This window comes from Pinus tabuliformis, chromosome 1_2 (assembly GCF_031772625.1).
Source record: "Pinus tabuliformis cultivar Carrire ecotype Pingquan chromosome 1_2, CPIR1, whole genome shotgun sequence".
In the NCBI taxonomy this organism is placed as follows: Eukaryota; Viridiplantae; Streptophyta; class Pinopsida; order Pinales; family Pinaceae; genus Pinus; species Pinus tabuliformis.
This window is the reverse complement of record NC_142298.1, coordinates 230362216-230378997: the sequence shown is the minus strand read 5'-3', so window position 1 is coordinate 230378997 and position 16782 is coordinate 230362216.

The following is a 16782-nucleotide window of genomic DNA, read 5'->3' as shown; positions in this document are numbered from 1 at the left end:
ATTTGCAATTGATATCAAAAATGTAATAACTCAAGAACATATACAGAGAATTTGGATAAAACTTCTCTTTATCATTCTCTTCTTCGGTTACAGACTCGACTCTGCCCTGCTCACTCAGCTGCAGGGTTCCGCACACTCAATTGCGGACAACTAGGCCTCTGAACACTTAGCTGCAGAGCCTTCCCCTACTCTACGACCAAAAGACACACTTAGACACTTGGACTCTTGCTCTTTATTTCTTTGCTATCCTCTACTTTGTTCTTTCTTACATTTAGAGCCTCGCTCTATTTATACAATCCCATGGTTCATGGACAATGGGTAAGCTGACATTACATTACAAACTAGGGTGGACAACCCTATGACTCTAACATGCTTCCATTCTTGCAATTCGTGGGGCTTTACAACATCATTCAGTCAAAACATGGGCTTTGATCCCCAAAACATGCTTCAGGGGGGATTCCATGCCCAACATGCTCCTCCAATTCTGCCTCCTTTTGTCTTTCAAGCTCTAAGGCCTTTTTCAATCCTCTTGTTCTTGGCCTTTTTCTTTGTCCCTGTTCATCATCTGGCTCTCCATAATCTCCATAAGCCTCCTTAAGCTCAAATTTGGCTTTCTAGGCTTCCCTCTTTTCCTTGATGTACTTGATTTGCATCAACTCCTGCTTAACTTCTAGCTACTTGATCTCTTGCTCATAGAAGGAGATAACATATTGGGCTCTTTGTAAATTAACCTCAAGCTCCCTAATTTTGGTATCCTTTGCTCTCAAGGCCGCTTGAGAAGATTTGTTTTCCTCCTCATCACTAGTTTCCACAAGGAAAAAATTCCTTTTCAATGTCATGTTCTTCATGATGTTGTTTGACCTTTGCTTCCTATACCATTTTCTCCTTCCCTTTAACCTATAATGCTGATGATGAAGGCAAGGCCCCTCCCACTTTCCGTGGGGTAAACACCCGCCTCTTTCCCCTCTAATAGGTGAAAGAAAATGGATGCAAACTATTCCTTTGTGGTATACTACTCTGACCATGCTCAGTGTGTACGTCATGTCCCTCGCTATCATCATGCTTATCATGTCCCCCATCATTGTCATCATCTCTAGTGGGTGAATGAATGGCTACATGAAATGGTGATGTAGATGGTGTGGAGGTGTCTGGTGAAGAATGACCTGGTGAAGATGAGTGATAAGTATGTTGTGGTGGATGACAAGAAGTATATGGATGAGTGGAGGATGATGGCGGAATGCGGGGAGCTGGTTGATTAGGTGTTTCATTAAATATCTCATTAGCTATGAAGGCCTCCCAACTAATGCCTAGTTGATCTAAGTGATGGAGGACTATCATTTTGATAAGAGCATGATGGAAAAATACTATACATCTTATGAGTTGGGTCTCTTTTCTAAGCAATATATGTCCTCTTGTCAATACTCTTGAAAAGGTAATATGGAAAATTGTGCATTCTTACCCTAGTAAAGTGCATGAGAAGCCTGATGTGGTATGAGTATAGTCGGGAAAACCTGACCTCGCAAGTGAAATACCTCATGATGATATTCATCAATGGCACATATTTTTCCAAAAGATAAGAGAAAGGGAAAATTCTCTTCTTATCATTTTTGAACCTTGTTTTAAGATATGGATCATAAAAAATGTGATGCAGCTCTTTTTGCTTGAACCATTTCTCTCCTACATTTGGAATTCCACTGGACTGTGATATGATGGCTGAAGATATAGTGAATGTGAACCCAGCTAAAGTGACTTGGTTGTTTTTCAAATTGACGTTGAACTGCTTGGTTAACTACTGATGAAAATTCATTGTCTCAACCTTTTGACAAAACTATAAACAACCCATGTGCCTGAAACATGATACTACAAGTGGTGATGCCAGAAGTTATGTTGGATCAGTGGGTTCAAATCTAATAATTCTCCCTCCTTTCTTGATTGGCCTCCTAGCTTGTCCTTCACCTTGTTTTGAACTACTTTATTCTACCATGCTTTGTAGGTGAAAACCTGCGGAACTAATATATATACCAAGATGAGTGAAATAGTGAGGAGGTGGAGTAAAATACAATGAGGGTGATTGGAATGTGACAAAGTATGAGAAGTACTAAAATTTTTATTAATGAAATGATTTTGGAAGCATGCAAAGGATTTTTTCTAGGGTTTCAACTTTTAGAGTGCCAATTTTCTTTATTTGATGGAGAAAAAGAAATTTTGGGCTACTTACTTGTTGAATGCATGGAGTTGAAGCCTTTGTGTCTTGGAGCAGGTGAAGGAAATGATGTTTTCGCACCCCTAGGGTTTTCCAGGCTCCTCTGGCCACATGAACAAAACCTTCTCCCAGTGTGTAGCGCTCTCATCAGGCGTGCCATTCACCCTACAGGCACGCAACACCGTTAAATTTAACTCAGGATCGGGCTGGCAAATGTGCCCTTGACCCTACAGGTGCACAACACCTTCTCCCAGTGCGCAGCTCTCTCAACAAGTGAGATCTTCTGATTTTTTCCTCCTTCACTCAATCTCCTCTTTGCCAAGGATAACTTAGAATGCAAAGGAACTAATGAACTTTGAAAAATGCCTTTGAAACTTTATATAGAGGATGATTTTGATTTTTCTCATGAAAAGACCCACTTTATAATGTTTATTTGAAACTTTTTATTTTGTTTTCAAATCTTTGTCTAATGTTTCTTGGTCTCGGTCTCTTTTCATGTGGATGTAGCTTTGATTGAGTTCATTTCTTCAACGGCTCACTTCTTGCAGCAAGGAGACGTGCTTGGGCAGCATTGGGAACAATTATTACATGTAATGACTTAAATTGCATCAGCAAACTAAAAGACTTTGTTTTCATCTTAAAGACATGTTTTTAAGATGAAAATTACATCGATGAAAATGAGAAATTTATACAATAATCATAACTTCACTATTTGTTTATTGGTATTCCTCATATTTTTGCTACCCTTTATTTACATGTGAAAGTATGTTTTTTACCTTGCAGTGAATCCTAAGACATACCTAATGGAAAGACCTTGGAAATGAACCCTAAAACCTAATGGAAAGACAACTGCCTTGACACCTAAAGTAACATATTTGAAACCTCAACTGAAAACAACATGGAGATGGGTAAGCAAATGTACCTCATGAGGGAAGATTTGATTTTCAGAGAAGAAGACAACCAGCAGTGGACCATTTTGACATGACCTAATGGAATATTCAAAATTCAGTATGAGACACCTAAAATGAAAAAGGAAATATTAAATTTGATCCCTGATGGAAGTATGAATATACTGACACTAACATTGGTAATTCTTACAAAATTATAAGTGATCTTTGTACTATAACAAATCATTTTTCTAGCTAAAATTATCAGATGTACTGGGATCTTGCCGCAACTTTTGAATGAGTGCCCACACTTCTCCATCATTCTTCCATTCATCCCTTGATTTTTTTATCCAATATGGTTGGATGATAGAAATGGCATAAAGCAATGCTTTCACATCCTCATCCTTTCTTGAGAGTGCATCTGCAAAAACATTTTTCTTCCCTTTTTTGTAGATGATTTAAAAGTCATAACCCAACATATTTGTGACCCATTTTTTCTGCTCTTCTAAATATAATCTTTTTTCTAAAAATTATTTAAGACTATCATGATCCCTTTTTACCTTGAAGTGTCTTCCCATTATGTAAGGTCACCATTTCTTAAGTGCATGTAGTATTGCCAACATTTCCTTCTCATAAATAGCTTTATGCAAAATACTTTCCTTTCATTGGATGACTTTCAAAGAAATGGGTCTTCCTTCTTGCATTAAAATAACACCAACTCCATTTCCTGAGGTATCACATTCCACAATAAAGGTTTTTGTGAAGTCTGGCATAGCTAAGACTGGTCCTTAGCACATTGCCTCTTTAAGATGTTCGAATGTCCTCGTTTCTTCTAGAGTCCAAGAAAATGCATCTTTCTTAAATAATGTTGTTAGAGGTGTTGTTATTTTCCCATAATTCTTAACAAACTCACTATAATACCCTGTCAACCCGAGAAATCCTCATAGATGCTTTATGGGTGTGTGGATTTTCCATTCCTTAATGGATTTAATTTTGCTAGGGTCTACCTTAACACCTTCATGAGATACAATATGACCCAGATATTCCTCCTCATGCACTCCAAAGAATCATTTGGAGGTTTTATCATATAATTTTTTCTCCTCCAATAGTTTGAGCACCCTATCAACATGTTGAACATGATCCTTCCAAGACTTCCTATAGAGTAGTACAAACACAAATTTTCTAAGGAAGGGTTCGAAAATGGAATTCATCAAACCTTGAAATGTATAAGGTGCATTGGTAAGGCCAAAAGGCATGACCAAAAATTTGCAATGACCCAGTTCTAAATGTTTTCTAGAATGTCTTCAGTCTTCATTTTGATTTCATGGTATCCTGAACAAAGATCCAACTTGGTGAAGTAATTTTCTCCATGTAATTCATCTAATAATTCATCAATGATGAGAATGGGAAATTTCTTTGTGATAGTGAGCTTTTTGAGCTCCCTATAATCTGGACACATGTGCCATGACCCATCCTTCTTGTGCACCAATACTACTGGAGCAAAGAAATAACTTTGACTAGGTTGAATTATACCATCCTCTAGCATTTCTGCAACCATATGTTGAATTTCACTCTTTTGGGCATAGGGATATATGTAAGGATTGATGTTTGGAGGAACATTTCCTGGAATAAAATGAATAACATGATTGTGATCACGAGTAGGTGGGAGGCCTTAGGGAGTCTCAAATACCTTGGAATGATTGTCCATGACTTTTTGGAGATCTAGAGAAATAGATGATTTCAATGTGGGAACCTCTAGTCAACATAATTGTGCAATTACACCCTATGTTTCTTTCTTTAGAATATTTTTTATGTCGTTACAGATGATTATATTTCACAGTTTCCCTATGATACATCTTAATTCAACTTCCTTTCCTTCCCAAAAAAATTCAAGAAAATATCTTGAAAATTAAAAGCTATCGTACCCAAATATTATAGCCATTGGACTCCTAGTACAACATCAGCACCACCCATTGGAATAGAATGCATTGGATTATTCAATACATATTCTCCCATGGATAACTTGATATTATGTCACTTTCTAGAGCAATTTATGGTTCCTCCATTTTCAATCATCACTTGACACTCTGGTGCTAGATACAGTTAGCGATTCAATTCCTTGGCTATCTTACAATGAATAAAATTATGGGTACTACCCAAATCAATCAACACTATTACCTATTTCTTTTGATATGACATTCTATCTTGAGTGTTTGAGGAGTGGTAATTCATGCCAATGCATTACAAGATATGGTTGGATTCATTTCTTCTTTCTCTAGGGTTGGTTCTTGGTGTATATCCTCTTCTTTTGATATTTCTTGTTCCTTTTATTCCTCCTCTTCACAATCTATGTGAAATAATTACTTCTCATCACACTTATGACCTTTAGTGTATTTTCTATCACAAATATAACAAAGCCCCTTTTCTCGTTTTTCTTCCAATTGTTGTGGTTTTAACCTTGTAAGTTGTGGAAATCTAGGGGCAACAACACTTCCATATTTATAGTTGTGAGTGGTAGGCTTCCTTATTGCCATAATTTTTCTTTCAATTTTTCTTTCCAACCTGAATGTCTTCTCTAATGAATGAGGTTCCCAAAGGAAAACCTCATGTTGGATGTTATCCTTTAAAGTCCCTATGAACACAACAATCTTATGCTCGTCTGGAATTTTATTTACCCTTATATTCAATTTTTTGAAGTCCTCAATGTGCTCCACCATTGAACCCCTTTGTTTGAGATTTATCAATTGGCTAAAGAAGGCGTTGCTCTTTGTATCCTCATAATGTGCTATCATTTCCTTTGTAAAAATTGACAAAATGACAATTTGTTTACAAGAGCAAAGCAATCGATACCATACAAACTGATTGGGTTCCAAATATAAGGTTGCAATGCATACCTTTTGTGTCTTTTTCACATTGTGGAGATTGAAATATTGCTCCATCTATAGTATCCATGTTACGGGATCCTTTCCATAAAATTTCCTCATATCGATTTTTGGAACGTGGTGGGTCTTCAATCCAACATTAGAGTCTATGAAATCATGATTAGCATTTCTTTTGTTCTCATATTGAGTTTCCTCTTCTACCTTTACACCACCAGGAAGCCTTTATTGTTGAAACTGTGTCAAACCTTCCATGTCTTTCTTCAAATATTCAGTGTTGTCTTTCTTCAAATCATGATTAACATTTCTTTTGTTCTCAACATGAGTTTCCTCTACTACCTTTTCACCATTGGGAAGCATTTCCTGTAGCAACTTTGTCAAACCTTCCTTCAAACCTTCCATGTCTTTTTTCAATTATTCAATGTTTCCTTTCAATTTTTCTTCTATACCATTGATGTCATTCTTCAAACCATCCATATTAGATTTTGTTACTTTTTGTGAGAGCGAAATTTGTTGCACTTGGTCTCGTAATATTTATATATCATGTTGCATTTCTTCCTCTTCTTCATGTGTCATAGTAGAGATTTCAGGTTGCTTACTAGGTGTTTCCATTTTCTTTCTTCAATTCATAAAATAATGATATTTATGCTTCACAATTCCCCTTGAATCAATTCAAACTACTTTCTCAAAAAAAACTTATGCAAATTCAAAAAAAAACTACACACCTTTTTTCGCTTTGTAGGAGCTCGATATTGAATTTGATGTATCTCTATAATTTCAGAACTCTAGGGTCTACACTTTCTTCTTATGGTATACCTTTGAGTCCTCTTTCAACCCCACAAGTTGGATCGAGATTGGATTCTCCAAGAAATATTTATTCCCAATCTCCCACGATGGCCTGATTATAGACTAGTTCTGTATATCGAACTTGTACAAAGTTCCACATGTCATTGCTTCAACCTATGGCCTTGAGAAATATATCCAACAAACAAAATGTTTTCCTATTTCATTTTCATCTTACTAAATTGGAATCCAATGCTCAAAGACAAAGTTATGACAATGTTCCCCAGGTCACCTATTTGAGATCGAATTCTGGAGCCTGCAAAAACCCTAACTTCATTGGATCATATCTCCAAACATATAGGGAGAAAAGATATGAAATTCGTACACGAGATGTACCACGATGTCAGCTAAAATGGACTTTAGTTTCATATTTTGAAGCTTCGTAGAAAAAATGGTATAGCAAAAATTCCATAATGACCTGTTTGAAGTAGTGAAACCCTAGAATCCAAAGCTCTGATACCAAGTGTTATGCAACCAGCTCACAAAATAGAATAAGAGATATATCAACAACTTCAAAATTAGCCTCTTCGAGGGGGAAACCTGCTTTAAATTACACAAATGAGCAATTCTTGGATGATATGAGTGAAAAAACCTCCTTTCTATTTGTAGGAATTTGAGGGATCATAATATAATTAGAGTCGACATAACAATAATAATGTAAGGGCACAAAAATAACAATAGTGGATTCTATGGGGCACAATAATAATGATATGGGGACAATAGGGACACAACAATAAAAATAAGGGGCTACAATGACAATAATAATGGGGGAATACACTAGTATTATAGGGACCTAACATAACTTCTTTTTTAGTAACTGGAATAACTCGTTACACTCTTTTGACAAAATTAGTGTCACATCTTTCTGTAAAACTTCATCTATGGGGAACGTTATATTCCAGTAACACCTGATGAACCATTCGTAATAACCAGTGTGTCTCAAAAATATTTTAATTTTCTTCTAGTTTACATGGGGTTTCAAGTCTATAATCACTTTAATCTGGGTCATATCAACTTTGATTCCATCCTTTGAAACCACATGGCCTAACGATATTCCAATCGAGGTTGAAAATATACATTTTTTAATGTTCAATGATATGTTAATTTGTCTACACCTTTCCAACATTAATCTTAGTAATTTTATATGACCTTTGAGTAATTTGTAGGCCATCCAGTCATCAAAGTAAACTGCCATAGTTTTATAACTGTACTCATAGAAAGATTTGATGAGGATTTGAGAGAACACTATTGGTGCATTTTTTAGTCCAAAAGGAATTACACAATAAGTAAAAGAACCAAACTCAGTGATGAATGTTGTGTTTTATCTGTCCTTCTTTTGCAATAGGAACTTGGTTGTACTTGGAGAAACCCTCTGTAAAAGAGTAACAATTGTGACCTGCGACTTCATTTATAATTTTTCCTGCAAACAAAGTAGGAAATTGATCAGTAATTGTTAGTTTATTTAACCCACAGTAGTCGACACACATGCATAATCTAGTCTGGTCATTATTTTTAGGTTTCACAGCCATGGAACTTTCCAATTATGATGTTTCTATCGAGTAGATGATATCAGTGACAGGCATCCCCTCAATTTCCTTTTGTACAATGGGATTTTACTTATGAGAAAGATTATATGATCTCTTTTTTATTAGCTTAGCTCCTAGAATGAGGTCTATTTTCAATTCCCCCATTTCTTTCAGAACTCCCTTTAAGTCTTTGTAGTCACAGGAAAATACATATTGGTATTCTTTAAGTAAGTCAATGAAATCTATTATTTGTTTTTCCAACCAATAGTCATCGAGTCGGAAAATATTTGTTCAAGTGCCATTAGATATGTTGATTTCTCATATTTTCACTTCCAAATCCATTCCTTCGAGTGCCTTCGACTCATCGATTTGTTGATCCCTGATGTTTACTTCTTGATAGGTGGGTGGAAAATATGGTTTTTTTGGTTTCTCAATTTCTTATCTATCAAGTCTGTACACTGATTTGATTCTTTGGTGGTTCTCGAGATGTTTTTTCTTGAAATAAAAACTTTGGCCAAGGATAATTTCTTCTTCCATTTCTGATCAGCTGGCCAACATTGGTTTTGATGGTCATGACACAAAATTACATGTTGATGAGGTATTGACTATTGTTATTTGATTGTCGATTAGCTTTTCTTTCATAAATTCCTTTATTTTTTGAATTGAATCATTCAATTCTCATTCCTCCAGTTTGAATTCAAAGTATTTGATGAAATTCTCTCCCAATTCTTTCCATTGCAAGGATTTCCCCCAAGATTCTTATATTTTATACCATTTATTATGCAAGTCACCTAAAATGTTCAGGAACATGTGAGGCTAGACATTTTCATATTTGTATCTGATACAATGCCACTCTGACTCATAGTTTTGTATTTGATGAATGGAGTCATGTTTAGGGATAAAGATAGGAATGTATGCTTGTAGAGAAATATTTTGAGCTCCAAATTGTTATATGAAATATGTTGTCATTATTCTCCATGTTATCATTCGAGATGCATTTGTGTCCCACCATCTTGTTGCCTGACCCATTAAGGTATGCATGAGACTCTACATCCTTCCCTATTGGCCAATGGACTTTATTACTTATTCAACATGATTTACAGGTGATTCCCGTTCATTGAAGTGAATCATATTGTTAGTATCTTGCATTAAATATGTCAAGAGTAGTGATGGAGTTCCTCTACAATTATTCTCTTTTAAAATAGGAACTTCTTTGATAGAATAACAAGGTCAATTTTTTTCATCAAGATTGCCTCAATCGTCCAATGCTCTTTAGCTTTTGATTCATAGTTCTCAACTTTCCACTCATAGATCTCTCTATCAAAACTTTATATAATAGAAAGAGGTAATCCTATCAAAATTTCACTAAAATCATTTGGTTCGACATTGTCATGATATTCTTGTAGTACTTGGTACAATCATCTTGTATTTTTTAATCTTCACAAGCTTCGACCAAACGTTTCCTTCATGTGGGTCCACAGGAATAATAATTTTCTTGTCATTTAATTTAAGCTCGATTATGTATTTCTCTAGTGATATAGTCACTCTCATCCTTCGACCCCACGACCTTCTGACTAGAGGAGTATCTACAGGTATTTTTTCAACTAAATTAATGACATCAAAATCAATTATTGTTGGGATGACCATTATTGAATTTTTCAATTGCCTTAACATTTTGATTGGTTCTATGAATCTCTAATCAAAAAGGTTAAGATAGTTAGTCATCATCTGTAGATTTGATTTCCCCTTTATTATCCATGTCTCTTGTGGAAGTATATTGACTTGAGATCCAAAATCGAAAATTACTTGTTTCATCATATATCATTTATTTCAAGGTTGAATTTTGGATCATGGTCTTAAAATTGCTTTCCTTGTGAGAGTTGTCAAACATTTTTACATTTTTCTCTAGTTTCATTACAATCTGTTAACATATTTTGAAGTTCTACTAATTGACCAACTGAATGCTCTTCCTTTAAAGGCTCTAAAAATTCTTATAATATGACATCCTTCACCAGTTTTTGTGAGTCAGCTTCTTTGGAGAAGAAATCAACTATTCTTTCCATTTTGTCATTTTGCGCCTTCATATCCAGATATCTAGTTTCATTTTTGGTTGGTCAAGTGAATTGTTGATTGTTATATTTTCTAGCACCCGACCTCATAACCACATGAAGACTATTTGAATTAGATATATATTTTTTTGGAATGGTTTGTATTAAATTCAAAGTTCTTTTATTTTAAAAAAATCAATAATTTTGGGGAAATATTCAAATGAATGATCGCCCAAGCCCCACATGTTCCAGAACCACAAGTCGTTCTTATCTTTTAGTGGACAATCTAGGATTGTATTCCCATCCTTACAATTGGTAAAATAGTAGAACCTTCCTCAACCTCGACATTGGCCTAGAACTCTATCTTTGTATCCTCACATCGTCCACCATAACTGCCTTGGTCGTTTCCACGTCCACCATATGATGGTGCCTTATTAATTGATATGTGGCTTGTCTATGGTACACAACATGATATTTTGGCTTGTTCTTTCCAATTAGTGCACACTCTTATGTTAAATGTGTGTTATCTTCATAAATGGCACAACACATAGGATTAGCGTTCTGAAGATTGTACTGACATTATTTAGTCATATGATTAGAATTTATTTTACATATGTCACAATATATATCAGACTGTATTCATCGGACATCTTGATCAAAAAGGTCAACATATTTACAAGTGTCCTTGGTATGACCTTCGATCTAAGAGTTAGTGCAACACAAGTTGTTCTTTTCGTGTGTCAGTGTGAGCACTCAATTTGGTAGTTTTTCAAATTTATCTTTAATTGTTTATCAGTCGATGAGACAATCGACTAACCTTCATCATTTGTTTTGATTCATTGTGCCAATTTAAGAGCCTGTTTGCATGTCGTAAGTTTGTGCATTTCTAGGGTGTCGCAAATATTTTTGAGGAGAAAAACCACGTACCATTGGACTAATAGGTCTTCGTTGATAATGTATGAGGTCTAGCTCAATATATCTTTGAATTTTTTTATCATTTTCTCTCACCATTTCATTTGGTCGTTATTTTATTTCTTTTAGTTTCTATGCTGCAAGGTGTTTGACATCCTAAGCCTTGAATAAGGTAAGGATGTTGTTCTTTATTTCACCCGTCAGCTTCCATTTCTTCTCTATAATATTCATAAACCATGTTAATGCTCACTTCCTCAAGGCAGCTACAAATTGGGCCATTTACTTGTTTCGTCAGTAATATCACTTGTAGACCAGAATTTTTCACAAAAAAAAACCAATGATTTTTCGGATCCTCATCACCCTCCTAGAGGGGAATGTGATTTAATCCCATTTTTCTTGTTGCAATTGTTTAACAATTACTTGACTCGTCATTTATAGTAGGATCTATGTTTGTTCAACTACTCTTATGCATGCTGCTTTTCTATTTATCAATGATGTTTCTTGACAATGACTCATCAGTTGGCATGCTTTATCTATGTACTTGGTAAACCAATTCATTCTTGGTCGTGTCTTCGTCAACTAGACTCATACTTTCAACTTCTTTGAGGGATGCTAATTGCAACAAGGGGGGCACGGTTTTGAGATTACAGAGTTGGAGAAGTATTTCTTCAATTTCTTGATTCTCATTATTTGGTGGAATTTTGTCAGAATTTATAACTTTTGGTTGATTTATTTGATCTTCTACATTATCCCAAATAGTGGGTATGTCTAAATAATGTTGTGATGATTGTTGAAGGAATTCTCTCATTGTGGGACTTTCTATATATAGATTCATAATTTGTTGAATGGCGGGACTAGAGTCATCTATTTATGTTATGTCTATTTTCCCTTTAAGACTTACGAGTAGACCATCTATTGAAGCAGGAAGTGTAATGTCTCTCAACTCATATGAGGCGTCTCATGCATATTCACTCACATGCTCATGATTTTGAATTCCAATTCTTTGGTATTATTCTCTTATTTTTCGCGTCATTGTTGTCTCTTATCCATTGCTATTTTATAGATGTCATCTAACTTCTTGTATTGTCGATTATAAATATTTTGTGTTATCACCTAGATTGACCTCAAGCTAAAGGGAGGCAATTCTAGGGTAACCACAAACCAAGCTTAACGTTGTAGCTAGCCCTACAATGCCGGGAGAGGGCTCTCTCCTTTAGAATCTCAGTAGGGATAAATGAATCAGGTAAATATTTTAGGCTAGGTATAGTAGCTCAAAATTATTTGATTGAATTTGTTGTTGTTTGCTGGATCAGATGGAGTTGGTCAGTTTAGGTCTAGGAAACTAGGTCAAAAATGCAGGGTGTCCTATGGAGCAAGGTTGGCATAGGCTTTAGCAATTTAGGCTTAATGGTGTGAAATGTTTAAGGCTAATGAGGAGCTGAGGAGGGCATGTGACAATCATGGGTCCTTCTCAAACAATAGAAAACATAAAATATTGAATGATTTCCCAAGGTAGAGCACTGTAACAATGGATTCTACCTATCTAACTTGATAGCATTCAATAAGAAGCAATGAAATGGATGATGGCATACATAAAACATGTAAAAAAATGATTACAAAATAAGAAACTGTGCTAAAACTCCATACCACAAGGATCCCATAAAAATAGCTACAAATCCAATTAATTTCCTTGCCAAACTGCTTACAACGATGTACAATCAAGCTTTGAGCATCCAAGTGAGTCCAACCTTTTCCAATGAGAAAGAAAATACATGATATAGAAATTCAAATCACTCATCCTAACCATCAGAGGATCGAAACCATGAGAAGAGGATTTGTTTCAACCATTTCTAAACAAGGAACATGAATCTAGGCAATCAAACAACTTGCCTCTAAAAGAGGGGAAACTGATTCATTACCCTCAAAACCACTTTTTATTTAATGAATCTACCATCTACTAGTGTTTGAATATTAAATTTACAAACCATGGCATTAATTACATCATAAATTCACCTCCATGAGAGAGAAAACAAGAAAATAGTCGAAATTTAGCAAAACAATCATCTTGAGTAAAAATGCCCTACGTGCAGCGCCACTGGTCCTATGCACAATGCCACTTTGAGTCCACTTTTGGAGACCTTCCCATCATCCAAATTGATCCCAGGATAGCTCATTGGAAAGGTTGTCAAGTCTACTTTCTAGAACACCTAGAATTTCTACATTTTGAGCTAATTTGTCCCCTCAAAAACGGATTCTCCTAAGGCTACCTCTGTGTGTCCAAAAACTTGCAGAAAGGTCAAATTTAGAGTGTTTTTGGACCTTCTGGTGAACTAATTCTGCTCCAAAAATTCTGAAAATTTCGAAGGTGCATGTAATTGATGCCCTGAATCCAAAAATGTAAGCCATTGGTCCATTGGGTGTCCCTAGAAAAAGCGGAGTGCTGGTGGCACTGCGCTTCTGGGGAATTTTTTTGTGTATTGAATTTCAAAAATTCAAAAATGACAAAATTTCCTCAAAAACTTCCCAAAATTGGTATGAGGAACCACCATCAACTACTTTGATTAGCCAAGGAGGCTTCAACCAACATATTTAATCTATCCTCCTCCTTTTTTCCTTATAAAGCCCTCCTTAACCTAGCCTTCAACTTTCTGATCCTCATGTTACAAATTTTATTGTGAGTCATGCAATGGTATGCCATGTGTCTAAGAATTTTCTTGTCCCTGTTGTCCTTCTCAATGAGCCCTTCAAGATGTATGTTGACTCTTTCAAGCCAAGTCTCGCTATCCTTTTCAATGTCTTGCTCGATAGGAGTCAAAGTGACATGAGCCTCTTTGCCAATTTGCCTTTTTGCTTTGATCACTTCTAGCTCCATAAGGACTTGCTTGTCACTCAATTGTTTGTCATCCTACTCCAAGTATGTGATGACAAACTTGGCTCTCTCTAACTGGTCTGCCAAAGCTTGTATTTGAGCTTCCATTTCCTATATGAGGATGTCTTTTATGGTTTCTTGATCCTGAGTCTCCAAATCAATGGTCTAAGTATCATGCTGCTCGGGCTCATCATGTTCTTCCAACTCAAACTCCCTTTCTTGCTCATCATCCATGTCATCCTCCTATACCTTTTCCTTCCCTTTGTTCAGCTCCTCAACCTGTACCTGTTTTGTTGATGTAGAAGGCAAAGCCCTTTCCAAACCCTATGGAGATAACATTTGTCTATGAACTGATGAAGAAGTCAAGGTCCCTTCCACATCTTATGGAGCAAACACTTGCCTAGCAACTGCAAACAATTTCCTTGTAGCTCTTTGATATGTCAAGTATACTCGCACCTTAGAAATTTTTGTCTCCTTGTTTTCTTCTCCTATTTCCAATTGACTAGAAGGCCTACCTATTTGTTGAACCATGGATAGAGGAATTTGGGGTCCCCTAAACACATCATGAGCAATGAAAGTCTCCCAAGGAATGTTGAGGAGACTGAGATGGTGATGAACAATAATCTTGATCAAGGAGTAGTGATAGATGATGATCATCTGCTGAGGGTATGGCTTCTTCTGCACAAGTTAAGCCATCTTATCAATTTTTCTAAAGAAAACGTATGGGAGGTTCAACATTTTTACTCTTGTAAAGTGCATGAGGAGCCTGATATGGTAAGTGTACAACCTGGAAAATCTGCCCTCACAAGTGAAATATTTTATGATAATCCTCATCAAGGGGACATACCTGTTGTCCAAAAATTTAAAGGGTAAAAGCCTCTTGATCTGACTTCTGTACTGAGGTTTAATGTAAGGCTCATAATAATGCTCATCAAGGTCCTGAGCCTTATACCATTTCTCACCAACATCAGGAATATTGGTGGCCTTTGAAATAATAGATGGTGACACTGTGAAAATCACCCTAGCAAAAGTCACTTCATTGTTGTGCAGGTGGGCTACAAAGAGTCTAGCCAATTCATGATGAAATTGTACTCTCTCCACTAGTTCACAGAATTGATAACATTGAAGGTGTCTAAAACATGAAACTTCCAATGGAGAGGCTTGTAGTTGTCTTAGGTTAGTTGGCTCTTCTCTTGTGATTTTGCCTCCCTTATGAGGTTTTCTATGTTGCCTGTTTCTCTCTACTAAATTGTCACTTGCTATATTCTCCTCATCATAATCATAATCTCCTCTATCCATGTTAACCAGCTTTTTAGTTGCACAATCTTAGACAATGAAGATGGGAATGAGTGGGATGCTTTAGGGTTTGTAGGGATGAGTTTTGAGTGAATTTAGGCACTTATGGGTAAATTATGAATCATGAGGGTGAGGGAGAGGGTTTTGAGAATGATGGATAGATGAGGGAATATATATTAGGGGAAAGGAAATGATGTAAAAAGGGTTTTAGTTATAATGATAGGTAATGGGAAAAACAAGCTAGTTAGGGTTTGTAGTGGAAAACTAGGGTTTGATATTAAGAGTGAAGGAGGTGTCTAAAACATTAAATGTGCAAGCTAAACATCAAGTGAAGTAGGGCCACTTACTTGTAGAAGAGGAATTTGCAAGAAATTTGGTGGCATTTTGAAGTTTGAAGTGATTTGGTGGCTCACTACCCTACGCGCAGTGCACTCACCCAAAAGCACAGTGCCTGCTCCTACGCATAGTGCCTTTGTATTTTTGAGCTGGAGAAAATTTCCCTACGCGTAGCACACTGTTCTATGCGCAAAACTTCCTTCCCTATGCGTAGCACTTTTGGCAGGCCACTTTTGGAGGCCTTCCCAGTGTCCAAATTGGGAATGGGATAGCTCGTGGAAAATATTGTCAAGTCTACTTTCTAAAACATCTTGAATTTTTCAATTTGGAGTTAATTTTCCCTATCAAAAGCCCAATTGCCCAAGACTAGTAAAAATGTGCATAATGAGGCTACCAAAATGCAGAGTGATTTTGCATTAAACTTTAGGAGGTCTTCCTCAACTCCAAATTTAGCTTATGATAGCTCATTGGAAATATATATGTGTCTAGTTATTAGTTGACTCATCAAGTAAGTCATTTGGACATTTCATCTAGGAGAAAATTTGATTTTACGAAGGTCACTCCAGAAGGGCAGCAACTCTCCTGTGGCAAATGATTGTTTGGACATTTCTCCTAAACCATGAGACCTGTGTAAAAAATGGAGTATTTTCTTCTTGGGTCTATGGTGGACAACAAACTCTCTCACGTTTGTCAAATTCATCTTTTCGTGCTTAGAAACATCATTTGAATGAAACCTATCCCGATGTGTGGAACAGGGGATTTGTAGAAATGAAGGGAATGAGGGGCTTCTAAATTCTTGAGAAAATTTTGGGAAGTAGGGAGGGATGTTAGGAAGCAGAGGAAAGTGGAATTTCAAGGATTGAGTGAGGGGAATTGGTCCAAAAGATCAAAACACGGGCCTAACCTAGAAAAGTGTCAAATTGGAGCAATAGGCTAGGGTTTGTGGGAAAATTATGAATTTGAGGGATATCAGTGATGGGAAG